Below are 16,954 nucleotides of genomic sequence, written 5' to 3'. Positions count from 1 at the left end.
GGATGGCTGGGTCATATGGTACATCTAGTTCTAGATCCTTGAGGAATCGCCATACTGTTTTCCATAATGGTTGAACTAGTTTACAATCCCACCAACAGTGTAAAAGTGTTCCTATTTCTCCACATCCTCTCCAGCACCTGTTGTTTCCTGACTTTTTAATGATTGCCATTCTAACTGGTGTGAGATGGTATCTCATTGTGGTTTTGATTTGCATTTCTCTGATGGCGAGTGATGATGAGCATTTTTTCATGTGTCTGTTGGCTGTATGAATGTCTTCTTTTGAGAAATGGACCCCAACTTCTGTTTCCCAGCTTCAAGCGATTCTCCTGCTTCAGTCTCCCGAGTGGCTGGGATTATAGGCATGCACCACCACGTGTGGCTAATTTTGTATTTTTAATAAAGATGGGGTTTCTCCATGTTGGTCAGGCTGGTCTCAAACTCCCAATCTCAGGTGATCCACCCACCTCGGCCTCCCAAAGTGCTGGGAATTACAGGCGTGAGCCACCGCTCCCGGCCCTTAAATGAACAATCTATCGTACAAATCTGTTGGATACCTCTAGCTTTTTACCATATATTTTTCAAAAAACTTACAAATTTACTCTTTTCCTCTTTTCCACCTTTTGACTTCCTTATTATATACATTGCTGTGAACTCAGGACAGGTAAGATTCAGAGTGGCAACTCGGGTATATTCCCATTTTCCCATATTTTAAATCTGCTGTAAAGGAAATAGTTGTTATGAGCAAAATGTGTCTGAGGAACAATAGTCTGTTTATCAGACTATTGTTTTTATTTGGAGTTGTCCCAGCATATTAATTTTGAATTTTTTCACCCCATTTCAATGGTGTCTTTGATGTTTTGTTTTGACCAGCTGCTGAGCTTTTTGTGGCTGTCCATTTACATCACTTTAAAAAATGGTACATAAATGAAATTTGAACAAAATGAACAGTACTTTAACATTGTTTGAAAATCAAATATGTTCCTAAGGAATCTGATTTGTGGCAGATGGAGAACAAAACCTTCCAGAGGGAGGGCTGTTAAATGAGTTTTAATTGCTTGCACATGAAAATATAGTGACTAAGATTGTGTGCACAATTAGGAATTTAAACATCTAGAAAAGAACTGGCCATAGAAACAGGCAGACATTTTTGCAGTCAGAGCTAGTTTCTCGTGAACACAGACAATAAAGGACACATTAGTAAAGGAAAATAATTTTAAGAGAAATTCAGTTGTTTTCTTTACTTCATTGTTGCTTATGTTGAGCTTCCAATTCTAAAGATGATTCATTTGCCTTGGAAACTCACTGATGGAAGTATCATAGTACAGTCAAGACAAAAAAATGTTTATTCAAGAACTAGTATTTCTGTTTTAGTTCCGACTATGTGTCAGATGCTAGATTTGGTACTTAATTCACTTCATTTAATTATTACTTAATGCTCTGAGATAGGTTTGCTTTTATTCCCATTTTCTAATGAGAAATTAAGGCTCGGAGAATAACTTTCCCAAAGTCGAATAGCTAACAAATAGTGCAGCCAGGATTCTCTGTATTGATTTAACGAATCCACTCCCTGACAATGCCTAGTTGCTCCCCTGGGAAAAGGCACATATCTTTTTTTTAAAAAAAAAATATTTAATAAGCTTATTCTAAGAGTGGCTATACTTTGTTCTGAGTCAATAATGCCTTCCTTCTGTTAGGTGGCATGATGTCGGTTGCTGGACTGGACTTGTTAAACGTTGGGTAAGGAAGGCATGATTGCACCCAGGCAAAGTGAATGGCTATGCAGAAGGCACAGATAATCTAAGCAGGGGTTGGGCTGAGATGACAGATTTAGAGACAGAGGCCAGGACTTCCTACACGTGCCACATATCATGGCATCTTGTATAGAACCAAGCATAAAAGAGGTATCAATAAATGTGTGTGGATCAAATGATGAGATGGTCAAATAATTTTTGTGCCCTCAGAGGAACTGAGTTCTCAGGGATACATTAATGACGGTACCATCTGGCTCTCTTAAAAAATGAGTATCATAAAAAGAAATTCAGTGAGAAATAAATTAATAAAGTAAATAGTGCATTGAAACCAATCCTACTAGCATTTATTTCCCCTATCTAAAAGCACCCTAATTTCTTTCAGGAATAAACTTGGTATCCCTATTAGATAATCTTAAGAATAGTATAACCAGCAATGATCAAGTGCTTACTGTGAGCCATGCATTTTGCTTCATTTTCCATAAATATAATTTTTTGTTTGTTTCCTAAGACGAAGTCTCCCTCTGTCACCCAGGCTGGAGTGCAGTGGCACGATCTCGGCTCACTACAACCTCTGCCTCCCGGGTTCAAGTGATTCTCCTGCCTCCGCCTCCCAAGTAGCTGGGATTACAGGTGTGCACCACTATGTCTGGCTAATTTTTTTGTATTTTTAGTAGAGATGGGGTTTCACCATGTTGGCTAGGCTGGTCTCGAACTCCTGACCTCAGGTGATCCGCCCACCTCAACGTCCCAAAATGCTGGGATTACAGGCGTGAGCCACCACGCCTAGCCTTTCATAAATATCTCCTCAGATAATTTTCATGAACTCCCTATGAGATAAATACTATTATTGTGCTTACTACAAAAATGAGGAATTTCAGGCTCTGGAAGGTTAAATGAATTGTTTGAGCAGAAGCATTTTAAGTGGCAGAGCTAGAATATGAATCGACAAAATCTGGTCCCATCATTCAGCTCTTCCTACCACATTTTATTACATAGTTTGGTGGAACTGAAGCCACCTACCTGTTCTCTTTAGCCAAGGCCGAAGACCCAAACTAGACAAATTAGATCTCTTCACTGCTGTTTGACTCTTGAAATACTGACAAAGAAACTAAGAACAGTTGTGGGGATCTCACTTGACTACTCATGACATGAGACCTTCCCCTTGATTTGTAGCCTTCTAGCACTGTAAAGATGCACTGATTCCTTCAAACCTCATCCTCCAGCAACCCCTCCCCCACCACCTGTTGCCCCACTAATTCTCGGGGAATTGTGAATTCTTCTTATATTTTTCCACTAAGTTTCATTTTGCATAAATGAGCAGAGTTGGTTTTTTTGAACTGCAAGCAAAGGAGCATTGCTGAGACACCATTTTCTAAGAGGCGGTGATAAGCCAGCCAAAGGGAGAATTGTATGGAATCCCCAAAGAACAAGATGCAGACACACTGTTTAGTGCGTCCCAATAATTTAATAGAGTCACTGAGAAATAATAGCATGACAAAAGGCCAGGCTAATTTCCTCTGCTGCCCTTTCTGTGGAAATGATGAAGGTTCTTGGGGTCACCTCTGATTCCAGTAGTCTTAGATACATTGGCCTTCTCCTTTATTTCCAGTACCCTTCACAGTTTCCAGTAAAGAGAAACAGTAAGGGAGGGTCTGTAGAAAGACAGACTGTCTGAGTTTGGCTGAGGGGTAAAAGAAATCTCCCAGAGATTGCTCCTTTTCCTTCACAAACTGACTAGAATTCAGATTTTGTCTCCTTCAAAATTGCACCTGGGAAAATCTGTTTATATGCTTATTCCATATGTTGCCATCACTGTAATGATTTTAGGGTTCCTGTCTTGGAATTGCCTTGAAAGTCCATGTGATACTTCTTAAAAAACTTTTTACAATCCCTTGAGAACGGTTTCATTTCTGGAGTTAGCGCCATCTAAGCTAATTTGACATTCTGCCTGGTGAACAGGGTTGGTAATCACATTGGAAATAATATTTTTGGTCATAAGTGAAGTGTTACTATAAACCAGTGAAATTGCTTATTGCTTTTTTGTATGTGTGTGTCTTATATGGTCTGTAAATGGTCTCTAAAGCCACTTCCAAAATGCTTTCAGCAATAGCATCAAGGCCCAAATAATTGTACAGTTTCCAGAGGTGGCTGCTTTGAGGATTAACAGTAATTGAATAATATAATAATATTTATTGGTAGTTTATAACACTTTTCAACATATTAAGCACTTTCCATATGCTTTTAAATAAGACCTGACATTTACTATGAACCAGACACTGTGCTAATTTTTTTACATAGATTATCTCATGTAATTCCTCAAAATTAGGAAGGTATTATTATTACCCATCACATTTTAACAGAAAAGATCCAAGACATCGGCGTGACTTTTCTAAGGTTACATGTAAAATGGGTGAGCAGGACAGCCAGCCACGAAACCCCAATTTTCTGACCCCTGAGTCTTGTTCCTCCTCCTTCACATGGATTTTGACTTGTACATCAAAATACAAAAACAAAATCTACCAATGTTTGAGATTTTTTTCTGTGGGAGGATAAAACCTAGGTCTCTCTCTGTAGAAGCAATATTAGTCAAATTACAGTCAGTCCACAATCAGTGACTTCAGAGGTATCTTATTTGTCGTTCAACTCTGAGATCGCAGTTTTGTGACCAGTTCTTTTCTATTTTCCTTTTGGCTATTTTGAAACATCTCTTCTTTTACCAATCTCAGCATTCCACTTTCTCATACTGTGAAGTGTTCCCTAAATTCTTGAATTATTTTCCCAAACCCTTTTCAGTCTCTAAGCTAACATTGTAGGCAGCTTCTTAGCTCTTTAGAAAAACAATCTCACCTGCTTCTGCTCCATTCTTCCTCTCTCCCTTCCTTTCTCTCTTCTTTTACTTATCCATTTATCCATTCACTTGTAAGCCCTCTGTTTTCTATTAACTTAATGCTTTTTGTCATTCAACAGAACACATTTTAACTTTTTAAGTTCCACAAACCTCTAGAGTAATAGTCCTGAAGCTTATTGGAGGTATTTTATTCCTCCTTGGGTCCTTGGAGCCTAAGCACAGCCTTTCACATACTAGGGACTAAAGGAGTAAAAGCAAACCGAGGAAGAGGCAGAAATCAAGTTCTTTACATGGACAGTTCTGTGTTTAATATGCAAACATCAGAAACATATCCAGAAGAGAATGTCATAAACACCCTTCTGTTTTGCGTGGCCTATAGAATACAGTCAATTAGAAATACTTCCACAGGACCAACAGTGCTGAAAAGGAACCACAAAAAAAAGAGAAGGAAGACGGCGCTCTAGAAAGCACTGGTTATTTAAGCATCAGAAATATCTCAAGGAAGTGCATTCAGGAGATGGTGAGCTAGGAAATTTTTTGCCTAGCAATGGTAGCTAAGAGATGATAATGGCATGAAAAGACTTCACCCAAAGAGAAGATGAATATTCCTAGTAGGTGGGGCCTGCACTTTCAGGTCTTTGTTGTAAGTGGTCCCAGAAGCAAGGTGAGTGCTAACACTGAAGCACTGCGTTACCCCAGTTCTTCTGAAACACCCCATCTGCCTGACTTCTCACATACACCTGGGCCTTTCCTTGTTGATGCTGTGTCCCTGGGCACTCTGGTGACAAAAGGCACTTCAGAGGAGTCAGGAAGAGAACTGTGGGAATTGAAGAGTGCTTGAAGAATCCTACACCCCTGGCAGGAATCCTTTCCTTATCTTATATAGAGAGTTCTTAGGGTTTCCCCAAGAGTTTCTGTGCATCCATAGGTCTTATCCCTCCTCTTGTCCTACCCTCCACTCATATACATTCAGGAATAGATGGCATACATTTGTTTTCTGTTCTCAAAAGAAAAACAGAGAGAGAGAGAGAGAGAGAGAGGGAGGGAAGGTGAGAGAAAAAAAAGAAGAAAGAGAGAAGTCCCTAGGGAATAACTTTTGAGGCCCAGCAGATCCAGTAGCTTGTGTATGCGTGTACATGCCAGTACATTTTAGGAGAGAACTTGACATTCTCCCTCTGAGTCAATCCACACTTTCTCATTTTCTACCTATGTATATTAACCAAATTATTCAGCTTGTCTAGTCCAGTTTCCTATCTATGAGGCAGGAATAGCAACAGTGTCTACCTCTTTGGATATCATAAGGTTTAAAAAGATTATTCATCTAGAGTGTTTAGCACATTTCAAATGTCAGCAAATGTTAACTTTTATTAATATTAGTATTAATAATATATCCAACTGATTTTTAAAGCATTTTTTGAGAGAGGCTTTTTGATATAACAAAAGAAAGGATGCTGTGAGTACACTCCCTATTTATTTAGAGTTAAATAATTCAGTGTAACATCTTACCAATAAAATTTGGGAAATGAGCCTCAAAGGAATTTTCAACATTTTGCCCCACCACAGTCATTGTATTTCTGAGTATGCCTAAAATATTTTTTAAGGCTGAAATGGGTGGGAAGCACTTTGTGGAGAAAGGGAGTGACTGAAGAATGCAGTTTGTGTGGTTCTTTTATATTTTTTTCTTTTATTAGTTTAAGGAGACTTGGTACTGTGTCTGAGAAGACAAAAAGAAAGCAGTTACTAATCAAGTAACTAAACATTTCCCAAACTCTCTCCCTCCCACATCCACAAAGGTAGACGTGATACTTGATTTTCTTCTCAGAGAGGAGCAACCTGGTCTACTTAAAATCTTGTTTGTATTTTGAGAGATAACAGATGATGACCCTGACGCTGATGCCCAGGATGATGAAGTCAGCACAGATAATAATATCACCTTGTATCTTCTTTCGCTAATCGTGGAGCACTTTGCACATATGATCTTGCTTATCCTGGGCTGCACTGTTTGTTAGATGAGGGTGTGGGTGTCACTATATACACTTTCCAGAAAGACGGGGATTTTCCAGCAAGTTATCAACAACTCGGTGACAACACTGCACACAGGCAGCCCTCTCACCTGCTTCCTTCAGTATTCCATTATTCTCCCAAATTTGGTCAATCAAGCCATTCAGCTGGGAGTATTTGTTAATAATTTAGATCCTGAGCCTTATCCTAGATATTCAGCTCTAGAAAGTCTGGGAATCAGTCATTTTGTGTTTGTTTTCAGGAAGCCCTTGGGGATTCCTTTGATCAGAGACAGGTTTGGGAAGTATTGCTCTTTTTAAACTCAGGGCAGCGGGGAAGGGATGCTGGCAGGAGTGGACTTTGGGGACACTGAGATCCTTTATTCACGTGGTAGTTTTTCTTTCTTTGAGACAGGGTTTTGCTCTGTAGCCCAGGCTAGAGTGCAGTGGCATGATCATGGTTCACTGCAGCATCAACTTCCTGGGCATAAATGATCCTTCTGAGCAGCTGGGATTACAGGTGTGCACCACCATGTCTAGCTAATTTTTCAAATTTTTTGTAGAGGTGGAGGTCTCACTGTGTTTCCCAGGCTCACTGTGTTTCCCAGGCTTGCCTCAAACTCCTGGCCTCAAGCCATCTTCCTCCCTTGCCTCCCAAAGTGCTGGAATGACAGGTGTGAGCCACTGCATCCAGCCCTAAGGGTAGTTTTTCTGATCATCTGAAGGATAATACAACATTTTTGTCATAGGCTGAATAATCCATAAAATGCTGCCCGATGTGAGAGATATTATTATTTTACAATACAGTGAATGCTCGACTATGGCACCGTAATATTGAAATACTGTTAGGCTGGGTATCACCAGTGCACTTTCTAGGCAAGGAGAGGCAAACTAACAACTGCGACCTGAGAAATAACATATTTATCACTAGATTCAATGTAAAATGATAAACCTATCTACCTTTGCTCACTACTGGTCAACAACTAAAATTAACTTAAGTTCAATTCAATATACATCGTTAAAGTGCATTAAATGCGTGCCTATTGCCCACATAGCACTTTATTATGTATTCTTTAAAATATAAACATTTTCCCATGTTATTAAAATATTCTCAAAAATAAATTAAAGTTATTTTATTATGGGAATTTTTAAACTCCTAAATAGAATTCATACATTATTTAGCATTTGGATTGTTTTTAACCCTTTATGCACATTCACAGTGCTGTAAGGAACATGTATATATATACTTTCACTTTTTTTTTTTTTTTTGAGAAGTAGTTTCTCTCTTGTTGCTCAGGCTGGACTACAATGGTGCCATCTCGGCTCACTGCAACCTCTGCCTCCCGGGTTCAAGCAATTCTCCTGCCTCAGCCTCCCGAGTAGCTGAGACTACAGGCGCCCGCCACCACGCCCTGCTAATTTTTGTATTTTTAGTAGAGATGGGGTTTCACCATGTTGGCCAGGCTGGTCTTGAACTCCTGACCTCAGGTGATCCGCCCGCCTCAGCCTCCCAAAGTGTTAGGATTACAGACGTGAGCCACCACACCTGGCTCATACTTTCACTTTAAAATTATTCTTCCTGGGTCTCTGCACTAATCAACCCCCAAGTCCCTTCAACTCTATCTCTGAAGAGTTGTGAATCCATTCCCTCATCTCCACAGCGCCACTACCACCGCAGTTCAGAGCTGCATTATCTTGACCCTGTACAAGGTCTGTGACAGCCCCCTGAAGAGTATGGGGCTGCCCCTAGTCTTTCTTCTTTTCAGTCTCTTTCTACACTGCTTCCAATTACTGTCATTCTGAAATGCATATTTGTTCCTACGATTGGAAATGCTCAATGATTTTTCCACTACCATTTATGTAGTGTCATTTATGTAGGCCTCAAATACTGTCATTTATGTAGGCCTCAAATACTATTTCCACTGTCATTTATGTAGGCTTCAAATACTATTTCCTTAGTCTACCTCTGGAGCCTCCTGTTCAGTTGCTCCTATACACTTTTAATTTTATTTTGTCCTTTACTGCTCCCAGTCCCCTGATATGGACAAGCATTCCATGCTTCCATACCTTATTGTTGCTGGTCTTCTGTTGTGAGGTAATCCTCAATCCTCCCCTAACACATGGAAAGCATTATGTTCTTCAAATTTACCAGGGAGCATTTCCTAGGTATAGCCACTGGCTCTCTCTCTATTAATATATATATCTATATATAATAAATATGTATTTATTTAATATATAATTATATTTTATATAATTTACATATTTATATATATTTTATTTATATATTTATTTATATATAGATGTATTATATATTTATTATATATAAATATATACTAAATATTTATTTTATACATATATGTGTGTGTATATATATATATATTTAAAGAGGCTTCCGTCCGGGCTCTGTGGCTCACACCTATAATTCCAGCACTTTGGGAGGCCGAGGTTGGCAGATTGCTTGAGCCTAGGAGTTCCAGATCAGCCTGGGCAACATGGCAAAATGCTGTCTCTGCAAAAAACACAAAAAATAAAATACAAAATTAGGCACACATGTTGGTGCATGCCTGTAGTTCCAGCTACTCAGGAGGCTGAGGTGGGAGGATTGCTTGAGGCTGGGAGGCGGATGTTGCAATGAGCCGAGATCGTACCACTGCACTCCAGCCTGGGCAACAGAGTGAGGCCCTATTTCTAAAAATTAATTAATTAATTAATTAAAATAAAAAATATAAAGGCTTCAATCATGGCATTTAGCTAGTACTTAACTATTTATAATTCCTTCTCCCTTACTTTGTAAATTTCTTGAACCAGTAGTCACATTTTTACCTCCAGAGTCTATGTATGCCATCTATAAGGTGCATGGAAAATACCGCTGACCACATAGATAATTATAATAATAATATTATAGCAATAATGATAAGTAACATTTGTCGAATACATTCTGGGTACCAAGTACTATATTAAGCACTGAGTTAGAATTCACTGATAAAGAATACCTCCAAAACTTGGAGAATTTAAGTACATTGACCAAAATTAGATAACTAGTAAGAGGAAAGCTGGGTTTTGAACATATATGGCTTGACTCATAACCTTTTTGCTAGACTAAATGAATATGCAGCCCCATTTAATTATTTCAATTAAAGTTATAACAAAGCATCCAAATCAGATATTCAGACAAGAGAGGTACGATTAAATTATTTCCCCTCACAATTAGGCCATAGCACTTGTTTCCACTATTCATAAAACCAAGTCTAACTTCAATCAATCTCTGGTCAAAAAGCCACTGTGTCAGATCTGATCTTTTTATATATTAATAGGTATGGCTCTACTTATCTAAATAAAAGCATAAAAGGCCAGAACAAATTAATTTGTAAGAAAGAAAACTGACTTTTACTGCACTAAACGATCATAAGTTTAACTAATAAATAGTCATACTCCATGCATTTATGCAAATCTTTCAGTTCAATGTTTTTGCCAGAAGATTCTTTTTCAATGAGGATTTTTGTAAAAGTAAACTCCTTTAGCTTAAAAGATTTAGGACATCCAACAGTCATTGGATGTATTAGATGCTTTATCAGATTTTTATTAAAGCTATTGAACATAATGTATCATCAGCATTTTTTAATCACATTTTTTAAAAAGCTTAATGAACACATATTTTCTGCAATTATTAAAGTGTGGTCACAACCTTTACTCTATTAAAGGAAAAAAAAAGAACTATAGCATGAAGCTGCTGCCTGCTGGTGGTTGATGAGGAAGTGGCTTCTCTGGCAATGGCTGGGTCTCCTGTCTTCCCTATACACTGACACAACACATGTTTTACTTCAGTATCTCCTGAGGACTTACATATTTCTCTCACGTAGATCCTTTTTGCCTTTTTTAAATGGTTCTTGCTCCCATCTATTAGCTGTCTCTATATTTCTTTTTAAAAAATTATATATACTACTTGCTTTTATCACACACACACAGACTTACAAGGCAGATCTAAGTAGCCAGCATTGTTATTGTCACCATTGAATAGTTGCTCAGATTCTTTCATTCAATAAGCTCAAAGCATTAAGCAATTAGCCCAGATAACAAAAAAAAAAATTGTCCCAGTTAAATATCGTTATTGTTTTTCCCCCTTATTAATTCTTAGAAACTGCTTGTGCTTTAGAACAATAAACATATAAGATTAAATTTCTTCCCATTGTGTTTTAACAGACTAGCATTATTTGGAAAGTTTACTTTTTAATTCTCTACCTGCCAATTGACTAAATTCTACTTAGAATGCACTTACTGTTTTTAATGAAGCCATGAGTCTTCAGGGTAAAAAAATACAAAATGGAATGAAGACTTAGACCTTTTTTTTTTTTTTTTCTTCTAGACTACAACCACTTCTGTGTTGTTCTGTGTTTGTCACTGCATCATGCGTCTCCCCCTACAGGTAAAGAGCAGGCAGCTGTACTAGTTTCACTGCTCCTGTAGAAGAATTTGTATTTTCCAAAGTCAAAAGCCAGAAGTCCTTTGCCTTAGGCTGCTGGTCTCTATGCCTCTGGGGTATAAGAAGTAGATATAATCAAAATAGCTATAACTATAAAGACATGTCCAGTGAGAGGTTGGGATGAGAAATTTTCAAGCTCATATACAAATAATACAATGCCACATCTATTACTCATTAGTTAATATTAATACTTCATTTACTTTCTCTAAAACCTATACTTCCATGGTGGGTGTAAAGGCCACCCGAACCTAATGGGTTATTTTACTTTATAAAGGTGTAAGAAGGACCATGGACTCGAAAAATGAATCACATGTTTATTCCTGGCTTTGTCACTAAGCAGCACCTTCTCTCACTAGGTCTCAGTTTTTTCATCTTTAAAATAAAGATATTTAAATAAGTTTCTTTAGAGTTGTGTCCTTGCGTGAAAATCCTCTAATTGAAGATGATTAAAAAAACATATTGGAAATATGGAAATTCAGAAACATTGAAAATGGTATTGTGAAGATGTAGCAACATTTAATGAGATGGCTGTAGAACACTTGCATTGAGCTAACATTGTTTGAAAATGAAATGCTTGCAAGGACTGACTATGCCCCAAGCTACATGGCTGTACTTCAAAAATGGGATCACTGTCCCAATACAGGTATGGCGTGGGCATCTCTAACTCTTTGCCACCCTCTCATGTTCCAGCGCACTCTTTACTTCTGGTGTGCACCATATGTTGAGGATATATGTAGGTGAGCCTTACTCTAAGTGGATTAGAGGATTAAAAAGGATTACTAAAATGTCATGCCATGACTATGTGAAAACGAAATCATAAATGAAGTGTACCAAAGAAGCTGACACACCAATATTCTCTGCTACCTCTCTTCCACCAGTTTTTAAATCAGATTTAGGAACAACAACAACAAAAAAGTCAGGCATGGGACAGGGTTGTAGGAAGAAACACTTGGTGAGTTCCTCATCACATTCGGAACTCTGTCCTTTTTTTTTTTTTTTTTTTTTGAGACGGAGTCTCACTCTGTCGCCCAGGCTGGAATGCAGTGGCCCGATCTCAGCTCACTCCAACCTCCGCCCTCAGAGTTCAAGGGATTTCCTGTCTCAGCCTCCCGAGTAGCTGGAATTACAGGCACCTGCCACCACACCTGGGTAATTCTTGTATTTTTAGTAGAGACGGGGTTTAACCATCTCAGCCAGGCTGGTCTTGAACTCCTGACCTGGTGATTCACCTGCCTCGGCCTCCCAAAGTGCTGAGATTACAGGCATGAGCTACCATGCCTGGCCTCTATTTTTTTTTCTTTAGGAGACAAGGTCTCTTTACATTGCCCAGGCTGGTCTTGAATTCCTGAGCTCAAGCAGTCCTCCTACCCTGGTCTCCTGAGTAGCTCGGATTATAGGCGTGTGCCACCATGCCCAACTTGAACTCTATCCTTTTATATAACTTATCTCCTTGAATTCTTGCAACAGTCCTAAGTTTTAGGTACTCAAATATCCAAAGTGAGGAAATGAAGCCAAAGGGAGAGACTGGGTTCACATTCAGGCTCCAAATGACACACATCATCTTTGTCATATCACACTAAAGAGCAAAAGAGCTACTTATTAGTAAGTCTCTTTATAAATGCACACTTCAAAGCCTTACTTTTAAGGAACTGTTAGATCACTTTAGACCTGTATGTTTGCCTACTATATATGGAAATAAAAACTGGTTAGTGACCTACCTGCTTTAAAACCCTAATGCTATAAATTCAAACTCTCGGCTGGGTGCAGTGGCTCATGCCTGTAATCCCAACATTTTGGGAGGCCGAGGTGGGTGGATCACCTGAGGTCAGGAGTTCAAGACCATTCTGGCTAATATAGTGACACCCTGTCTCTACTAAAAACACAAAAAGTTAGCAGGGCATGGTGGTGGACATCTGTAATCCCAGCTAGTTGGGAGGCTGATGCAGGAGAATTGCTTGAACTCAGGAGGTAGAGGTTGCAGTGAGACTCAGATCACGCCATTGCACTCCAGCCTGGGTGATAAGAGCAAAACTCTGTCTTAAGAAAAAAAAAAAAATCAAAGTCTCCTGGCTTTAATACATGTCAAATGTAATAACCTTGAAAAGAGGAAGAGAGTATTGTAAATTCTATGGGACAACTCCTTAGAAAGCATGGTATGTCATAGGTAGACAGCTGAAGTTCTTAACTCTTCTTTTTTAAAATTAGAGTTGGCTTACAGAAAAGTGATAGAGAATTAATATTTCTCCGTCAAACAACTATGACTCAAAAGTGAGTTCTTGGACTTTGAAATTCATCCTGAACAACAGTGTATCATCTCTATCGCAAAGCCACCAGCATCTGTGAATTGTGATGAGAATAAAGGAGACAGTGCTGGCAGCAGTGGGAGACCCCATTTTGATGGGCACAAAGCAAGTGCATCCATTTTGGCCAATTTAAGGACCCATAAGTTTTCCTCTTATGATCCTGCAAGCTTGCCTTTCTCTCACTGTTCCCTTTCCTTCCTTTGTGTCTTTGTCCTATTCTTTCCATTACCCCTTGTTATGAACTGAATGTTTGTGTGCCCCCAAAACTCATTTCAATATCCTAACCCCCTATGTGTTGATATTTGGAGGCTGGGCCTGTGGGAGGTGACTAGGTTGTGAGGGTAGAGCACTCAACACTCACAAATGAGACTAGTGCCCTTATAAAGAGCACTGATGTAACTGAGAAGAAGGCTCTCACCAGAACCCAACCGTGCTGGCATCCTGATCTCAGACTTCCAGCCTCCAGAACTGTGAGAAATAAATGTATGTTGTTTAGAAGCCACCCAGTCTATGGTACTTTGTTATGGCAGCCTGAACTGATGAAGAAACCCCTAGTTCTATCTATACAGTCGGCCCTAGAAACAAAACCAAGTAATAACAACAAAACGGAATTTAAAAAGATGTAGTAAGTGCTGGCTCTGTGAGGCACTATGCTAAGAGCAACACGTGTGTTCACTCATTCAACCCAACAACAACTGTAGGAAGCAGTGTCACTATATTATAGCCAGGGAAACTGAGCAGAGAAAGGGTATGCAACCTGCCCAGGGCCACAAAGCTCTCATGATAGAGCATGACTTGAGTTCTGGGCAGGCAAAGCAAACACGTGGTACAATTCTAGGGAGACCATATCGTGATGTTCTGTGGAGTTGCCCTCCAGAGGCACTTGGAGCTGTGTGCTCTAGCAGCCTTTTGGATGAGCCAGGAACTTAATTGTTAGGCTATACTGTTACTCTAGACCTTATTCCTATGTTGAGGGATGGACAGGCCTACATTTGTGAACCCGTACCTGGGGCCTCTAGTGACAGAAGCCACATGGAAACTGGTCCTCACGCTGCTCCAGGCACTAGGTCTGACCCCTATCAATACGGACTCATTCATTTTAAGGGTGCCTCAATGACTCTTTTTAACACTTCTTTGCCCTTCCCAGGACTACTGCCAAGGTATAGCCAGGTTCCAACTTCAAGGGGAGTGAGCCTAGAGGGTGGGGCCTGAGCGGTCAGTTGCGGAGGGAGGAAAGGCATAAGCACTACCTTTTGTGAGTGTCTCAAATCTTACTAATGTCAAAGTCTCAACCATCATTATTATTACTAGTACTGAGGTTTTAAAGCCCACTTTTTCCAAAATGGGCTCAGAAAGGGGAACCTTCCCCTGCTGATGCCCTCATCCCTTCATCCTTATGCCATGTTCCCACCTTGGTTTGCTATGTTTGGGCAAGAAAAATGAATTCCCAGTTTTAGTCAGTTCATTTCCGGTTGTGCTTTGTGAGGAGCCCAGCGGCACTGAGTGGTAACAACAGTTAATTCGTTTCCCTTTCTAGATAAGGTATTTCTGTATCCCCCCGTCCCTAGGCTTCAGGTCAGGAGCTTGAGGGTACGAATGAGGCCATATTCACCTTAATTTCTTAATTTCTGTGACTCATAATTCCCTCTGGTATGGTTCCAGGGCCCCCTTACTATGTATACATTTCTAGGAGCTTCTCTGAGGTCTGTCACATATGCTTAAGATCAAGTGTGTGCCCTTTGAGTGTAGCTACTCTCTCCTGTTAATCTGTGTCTGGCATCTGCTGGGGTATCTGGGCAGCTGCCCTGACCACTGAGCACCCAAACATCTGTTGTCAGATACAACAATTTCCACTGGTACCTGATGCTGCTCTTCTGGGAGACAGAATGCTGCTCCACCTGTGAGGCCAGCTCATATATGACCTCAAGCTAAAAAAGCTTCCAGGAACCAAAATAGCACTGCATTCTGCCCAAACATCTATGTCAGTTCTTGCTTATTACAAAATTGGAGGTTGAGGGTAGTCCCTCTTGACAGGAGTCAGATCTAGTGCCTGAAGCAGTGTGAAGACCAGCTTCCATGTGGCTTCTCTCACTAGAGGCCCCAGGTACAGGTTCATAAATGTAGCCTTGTCCATACCTCAACATAGGAAAGTGCATAGAAACAGTGGGATCCAGTTCCACACCTCCAACTCAGTTTAGCCTCATTTATATTGAATTTGAATTTCGGCAGAAAAAATCAGTTACTCAAAGTATTTATTTTAGCATACAGGAATTGTTATTGTTCATCTCTCTTTCTCTTTTTTTTTTTTTTTTTTTTTTGAGACAGTCTTACTCTGTTGCCCAGGCTGGAGTGCAGTGGCACAATCTCGGCTCACTGCAACCTCTGCCTCCTGGGTTCAAGCGATTCTCCTGCCTCAGACTCCCAAGTAGCTTGGATTACAGGTGCTCACCATTACATTAAGCTTTGTATTTTTAGTAGAGATGGGGTTTCGCCATGTTGGCCAGGCTGGTCTTAAACTGCTGGCCTCAACTGATCCACCCACCTCGGCCTCCCAAGCGTGAGCCACCGCTCCTGGCCCTATTGTTCATTTCTTGATCAATATCAAGAAGAAAACTGGTTAACCATATATGTACTATAAAATGATAATTGGAAGTCATCACCAAAAATATTTTGCAAGAGAAACATGAAGAGAATCAATTAATTTAACATTCATTGAAATATAAGTTCCACTTGATGACATTCAGAAAAGATGACATTAACAATGACACTAGAATCAACTCTAACGTGGTGTCCACAAACAGAAACAGACATCTGGACAAGATAAAGTTAAATTTCAACCACAGTGTACTCACTAATAACTTAATAAGAGCTCTTTAGCACATTATGGGTTGGAGCTAAAGGAAGACACTTGAATCCAACGAAGAATTGTTTTAGTTTGAAGAATATGCTAATTTTCTTCTGGTAACAATTTCAGAAAACATAGGTTTTCTTTTCCAGGCAATTATTTTAATGAATCAATTGGGGTTTCAAGAAATAGTCAAAAGAGTTCAATTTGGTTTCAGGTTCAGCAAAATGAGATCATGCATTCTGTTTTTGGTTCAGTTGGGGTCAAGTCCTGTGCCTAAAACAGACTAATAGGAATTGAGATAATTTTATTTTTATGCATTTGACTTCTCTCACCTTTCCTCCTATTTTTCTTTCCCAAACATTTATAGATCCCTGTGTTTTGATCTCAATGAACTTTTTTCTGTATTGTATATTAACTTCTCTCCCCTCCCAGACTGAGTTTCTTCTCAGCTCTCTCAGTTCTTTATTGGACTACTAGAACAATGTTCCTTCCTACACAAAAGTGGGATATTGATGAACCAACATGTTACTCCTTTTATTTATGCCTTCACTCTTATTAAACTAAATGATGACATATTATATCATGCTAATAACACATGTGTGGAACCAGAATGGGAAGTGACTTGAAAGTAACACCATCTCTCAAAATACAAATGCCCAGCGCAATGCTCAAATGAATATAAGCACATAGTTAAATGGTTAAAAATAATGTACATCAGTACAAA

At 39.4% G+C, this 16,954-nt stretch overlaps 1 protein-coding gene across 7 annotated transcripts in view; it reads right to left on the bottom strand.

Annotated features, from left to right (window-relative positions):
* Positions 1 to 16,954, bottom strand: part of PDE4D (phosphodiesterase 4D) — a 1,617,209-nt gene that overhangs the window by 200,933 nt on the left and 1,399,322 nt on the right. The window lies entirely within an intron of this gene.

Source organism: Piliocolobus tephrosceles, chromosome 4, assembly GCF_002776525.5.
Source record: "Piliocolobus tephrosceles isolate RC106 chromosome 4, ASM277652v3, whole genome shotgun sequence".
NCBI classification, from domain to species: Eukaryota; Metazoa; Chordata; class Mammalia; order Primates; family Cercopithecidae; genus Piliocolobus; species Piliocolobus tephrosceles.
This window is presented reverse-complemented; position numbering and strand designations above follow the sequence as displayed.